Below are 5,000 nucleotides of genomic sequence, written 5' to 3'. Positions count from 1 at the left end.
GCTCGAAAAGTTGAAAAAATGACTAAGTCCAACTTGGTCTACCAGTGGTAGGCTCGAAAAGTTGAAAAAATGACTAAGTCCAACTTGGTCTACCAGTGGTAGGCTCGAAAAGTTGAAAAAATGACTAAGTCCCACTTGGTCTACCAGTGGTAGGCTCGAAAAGTTGAAAAAATGACTAAGTCCAACTTGGTCTACCAGTGGTAGCTCTGAAAAGTCGAAAAAATGACTAAGTCCAACTTGGTCTACCAGTGGTAGGCTCGAAAAGTTGAAAAAATGACTAAGTCCAACTTGGTCTACCAGTGGTAGGCTCGAAAAGTTGAAAAAATGACTAAGTCCAACTTGGTCTACCAGTGGTAGCTCTGAAAAGTCGAAAAAATGACTAAGTCCAACTTGGTCTACCAGTGGTAGGCTCGAAAAGTTGAAAAAATGACTAAGTCCAACTTGGTCTACCAGTGGTAGCTCTGAAAAGTCGAAAAAATGACTAAGTCCAACTTGGTCTACCAGTGGTAGGCTCGAAAAGTTGAAAAAATGACTAAGTCCAACTTGGTCTACCAGTGGTAGCTCTGAAAAGTCGAAAAAATGACTAAGTCCAACTTGGTCTACCAGTGGTAGGCTCGAAAAGTTGAAAAAATGACTAAGTCCCACTTGGTCTACCAGTGGTAGGCTCGAAAAAGCTGAAAAAATGACTAAGTCCAACTTGGTCTACCAGTGGTAGGCCCGAAAAAGCTGAAAAAATGACTAAGTCCCACTCGGTCTACCAGTGGTAGGTCGAAAAAGTGCGAAATTTTTCTAAGTCCCCACTTTTGGTCTACCATTTCACGCCAAAAACTAGTGAGGGTGGCGAGCTCCAGGATTTCTGACCCCCTTCGCCCGACTCCCTTGCCCGACGAAGGTGCACTCCGGTCGGCCTCGGAGCGAGTTCGCCCGCGCTCTGGAGGATTTTTCGTCGGGGGGTTTTTCAAAGGGGTGCCGTCGGACTGTTGAGGAGAGTGGCAATCTATAGGGGTCCAAGCACTGGAGATGATTCTCCATTCATTTCTAAGCATGGCAGAGCTTAAATAAAGCCCCATTAATAGTTCCAAAGTGGATTTTTGGACACTATAACACGGACCCGATCCTACCCGACCATGAAGCTCCGCAGGTCGGCCTCCGTCCCGCCCCCCGCCCCCCAGGCGGTACGGAGGAAAAACCAAACTTCCAGAGACGGTTCCAGGGGGGGTATCTCTTTTATTATTTTGACCCGATCGAATGGACTACCAAGCCCGCCTGGGTAGGCAACCGCGCGGCCCTCCGTGGCCACTGTGCGCGGTGCGTTCCTACCCGACCCAGCGGGTTAGCCTCCAGGGGGGTCCTCCGTCAGGGGGAGGACCTTTCCGAACCTATCCGAGGGAGTCGTAGACGGCCCGTCTATATCGCAATCTGCCCTAACACGATAACCGGTCGGCCCGGAGCCGTCGGACTCGATGCCTCGGTGGTCCTCGCGGCCCCCGAGCTCCAGCACCCGGCTTCAAAAAGCTCCGGACCCCCGGTTTCGGAACGAGCGTTTCCTTGTTATCCCCGAAGCAAGCGGGAACTCGCGCAGCGGAGTTGCCACACTAATTTCCACTGGGAGCAATGAGGGGTGAGCTCGGACGAGCCTCTCCGCCCGTCCCCCCCTCCCCGGGGGGTTCTTCGGACGGTACGGGGCCGATCCCTCTCCCCTCTAAGAACCAATGGTTTTTTCTGTGACAAAAACCACTCGCAGCAACCTGGTTGATCCTGCCAGTAACATATGCTTGTCTCAAAGATTAAGCCATGCAGGTCTAAGTGCACACGGAAGGTACAGTGAAACTGCGAATGGCTCATTAAATCAGTTATGGTTCCTTTGATCGCTCCACACGTTACTCGGATAACTGTGGTAATTCCAGAGCTAATACATGCAAACGAGCGCTGACCGGTCCTCTCTCGGGGGGGCCGGGATGCGTGCATTTATCAGACCCAAAACCCACCCGGGGGGACCCGCGAGGGTTTCCCCCGGCCCTTTGGTGACTCTAGATAACCTCGGGTCGATCGCGCGCCCACCGCGGCGGCGACGTCTCATTCGAATGTCTGCCCTATCAGCTGTCGATGGTAGCATAGGGGGCTACCATGGTGACCACGGGTAACGGGGAATCAGGGTTCGATTCCGGAGAGGGAGCCTGAGAAATGGCTACCACATCCAAGGAAGGCAGCAGGCGCGCAAATTACCCATTACCGACACGGTGAGGTAGTGACGAAAAATAACGATGCAGGTCTCTTTCGAGGCCCTGTAATCGGAATGAACGTATCCTAAACACATGGGTGAGGACCCATTGGAGGGCAAGTCTGGTGCCAGCAGCCGCGGTAATTCCAGCTCCAATAGCGTATATTAAATTTGCTGCAGTTAAAAAGCTCGTAGTTGGACTTCGGGAGTGGGCTGGCGGTCCGCCGCGAGGCGAGCTACCGCCTGTCCCAGACCCTGCCTCCCGGCGCCCCCCGGATGCCCTTGGTTGGGTGTCCGGTCCTCAGGGGTCCGGAGCGTTTACTTTGAAAAAATCAGAGTGTTCAAAGCGGGCACCAAACTCGCCTGAATGCCTGAGCTAGGAATAATGGAATAGGACTCCGGTTCTATTTTGTGGGTTTCCTGAACCAGGGCCATGATTAAGAGGGACGGCCGGGGGCATTCGTATTGCGCCGCTAGAGGTGAAATTCTTGGACCGGCGCAAGACGGACGAAAGCGAAAGCATTTGCCAAGAATGTTTTCATTAATCAAGAACGAAAGTCGGAGGTTCGAAGACGATCAGATACCGTCGTAGTTCCGACCGTAAACTATGCCGACCCGCGATCCGGCGGCGTTATTCCCATGACCCGCCGGGCAGCGTGCGGGGAAACCAGAGTCTTTGGGTTCCGGGGGGAGTATGGTTGCAAAACTGAAACTTAAAGGAATTGACGGAAGGGCACCACCAGGAGTGGAGCCTGCGGCTTAATTTGACTCAACACGGGGAACCTCACCCGGCCCGGACACGGAAAGGATTGACAGACTGATGGCTCTTTCTCGATTCTGTGGGTGGTGGTGCATGGCCGTTCTTAGTTGGTGGAGTGATTTGTCTGGTTAATTCCGATAACGAACGAGATTCCTTCGTGCTAAATAGTTACGCGGCCCCCCGCGGTCGCGGTTAACTTCTTAGAGGGACCAGTGGCGTATAGCCACGCGAGATGGAGCAATAACAGGTCTGTGATGCCCTTAGATGTCCGGGGCTGCACGCGCGCCACAATGGCCGGGCCAGCGTGTGCCTACCCTACGCCGAGAGGCGCGGGTAATCCGCTTAAACCCGTTCGTGACGGGGATTGGGGATTGCAATTATTCCCCATGAACGAGGAATTCCCAGTAAGTGCGGGTCATCAGCTCGCGCTGATTAAGTCCCTGCCCTTTGTACACACCGCCCGTCGCTACTACCGATTGGATGGTTATGTGAGGTCCTCGGATCGGCCACGCCGGGGCTCCTTCGCGGGGCCTTGGTGCTGTGCTGAAAAGTCGATCGAACTTGATCATCTAGAGGAAGTAAAAGTCGTAACAAGGTTTCCGTAGGTGAACCTGCGGAAGGATCATTACCGGGACTTGGGTTGGTAGTGCCTCCCAGTAGGCGCGACTCCCATTTCCACAAACAAAAAATGTTCAAGCCACGGCCCGACGTCGGGAACTACAGGGATTCCCTTCGGCCTTTTAATGACTTGAAAAAACGGTGTCCTGAGCAAAACGTGTTTTACGGCCAAAGGGAGACGGGTACCTGGCCCCCGAAGTCCGTCTGCGGGGTTTCTTACTCCGGAGGCGGCTCGGCGGCGCGGTTTGATGACCCCGAGTTCGCTTAGGCGTTCCGGGGCGCCCGTACCCGCGGCTGCCGTAAAACATTATTTCAAACCGTCACTTTTGTGTCTGTTGGTTACATGGCTTCGAAAACAAAAACAACCATAAAGAGTACAACTCTTAGCGGTGGATCACTTGGCTCGTGCGTCGATGAAGAACGCAGCCAGCTGCGAGAACTAATGTGAATTGCAGGACACATTGATCATCGACACTTTGAACGCACATTGCGGCCCCGGGTCAATCCCGGGGCCACGCCTGTCTGAGGGTCGCTATTCCAATCTATCGGACCTTTTCGTTCCGTCTCCCTCTTCCCTCCGGGGAAGAGTTAAGAGACGGTTCGAGGGGACCGCGGCTGGAGGTTCGCAGGTGCCCGCACCTTCGTCTTCCTAAAAGCAGACTCGGTCAGGTTCCCTTCTCGTTCGGGACTCGACAAAAGCCGCTCGACGGGCTTGATCGCGGGGGAAGACTTTCGTCCACCCTCTCGTCTTCGTCTCCGTTGCCCAGCAATGGGTCTCGGAGGCCGGCTTTCCACACACCGTCCTCTACCGTTCCTCGTTCCGGCGAGGGAGAGGTGGCGGAGGTCCGTGGAGAGACGTCGTAGCGACGGCTGCCGGTGGGTTTTACCCTCTCTGGCTGCCCGTTATGCGCGCCGTCTCTCCGTCAGCGGATCTCCGTCCTCCCTCTCCTTTTCGTTCGGGCCGAGTGCGCGGCAAAAGAGAGGTTGGTAGGAACGCTCCGGTAGAAGGCGAAGAGGGGGGCTTAAGTTTTTTTCTTCCCGTTTTCATCCCGTCCTCCGGCCGAATCGAACCTCCCCGTCTTGAAGGGTTCCTCCGAACGGTTTCCAGCCAGACCGCGAGGGGTGGTTCCCACCCTCCCTCGCGGCGGCGTACGCCTGGCGACGACAGCCCTTCGAGCGCGACCTCAGATCAGACGAGACGACCCGCTGAATTTAAGCATATTACTAAGCGGAGGAAAAGAAACTAACAAGGATTCCCCTAGTAGCGGCGAGCGAAGAGGGAAGAGCCCAGCGCCGAATCCCCCGTCCTTCACGGGCGTCGGGACATGTGGCGTATAGAAGTCCGTATCTCTCGGCGCGGGCCGGGGGGCCTGAGTCCTTCTGATAGAGGCTCAGCCCAGG

The 5,000-nt window shown here is 55.0% G+C and overlaps 3 non-coding genes across 3 annotated transcripts in view; all 3 read left to right on the top strand.

The window, feature by feature from the left end:
- The first annotated feature begins 1,745 nt into the window (after positions 1-1,745).
- On the top strand, positions 1,746-3,609 carry LOC125798603 (18S ribosomal RNA). The gene has a single exon (XR_007437396.1). It is a non-coding gene; the product is annotated as an 18S ribosomal RNA (ribosomal RNA).
- Positions 3,610-3,977: 368 nt separating this feature from the next.
- LOC125798590 (5.8S ribosomal RNA) lies at positions 3,978-4,131 on the top strand. The gene has a single exon (XR_007437383.1). It is a non-coding gene; the product is annotated as a 5.8S ribosomal RNA (ribosomal RNA).
- A 647-nt stretch (positions 4,132-4,778) lies between these two features.
- Positions 4,779-5,000, top strand: part of LOC125798618 (28S ribosomal RNA) — a 4,063-nt gene continuing 3,841 nt past the window's right edge. The window contains exon 1 of the ribosomal RNA XR_007437411.1: positions 4,779-5,000. This exon is cut by the window's right edge and continues 3,841 nt beyond it. This is a non-coding gene — a ribosomal RNA (28S ribosomal RNA).

Source organism: Astyanax mexicanus, unplaced genomic scaffold (genome assembly GCF_023375975.1).
Source record: "Astyanax mexicanus isolate ESR-SI-001 unplaced genomic scaffold, AstMex3_surface scaffold_63, whole genome shotgun sequence".
Taxonomy (NCBI): domain Eukaryota; kingdom Metazoa; phylum Chordata; class Actinopteri; order Characiformes; family Acestrorhamphidae; genus Astyanax; species Astyanax mexicanus.
This window is presented reverse-complemented; position numbering and strand designations above follow the sequence as displayed.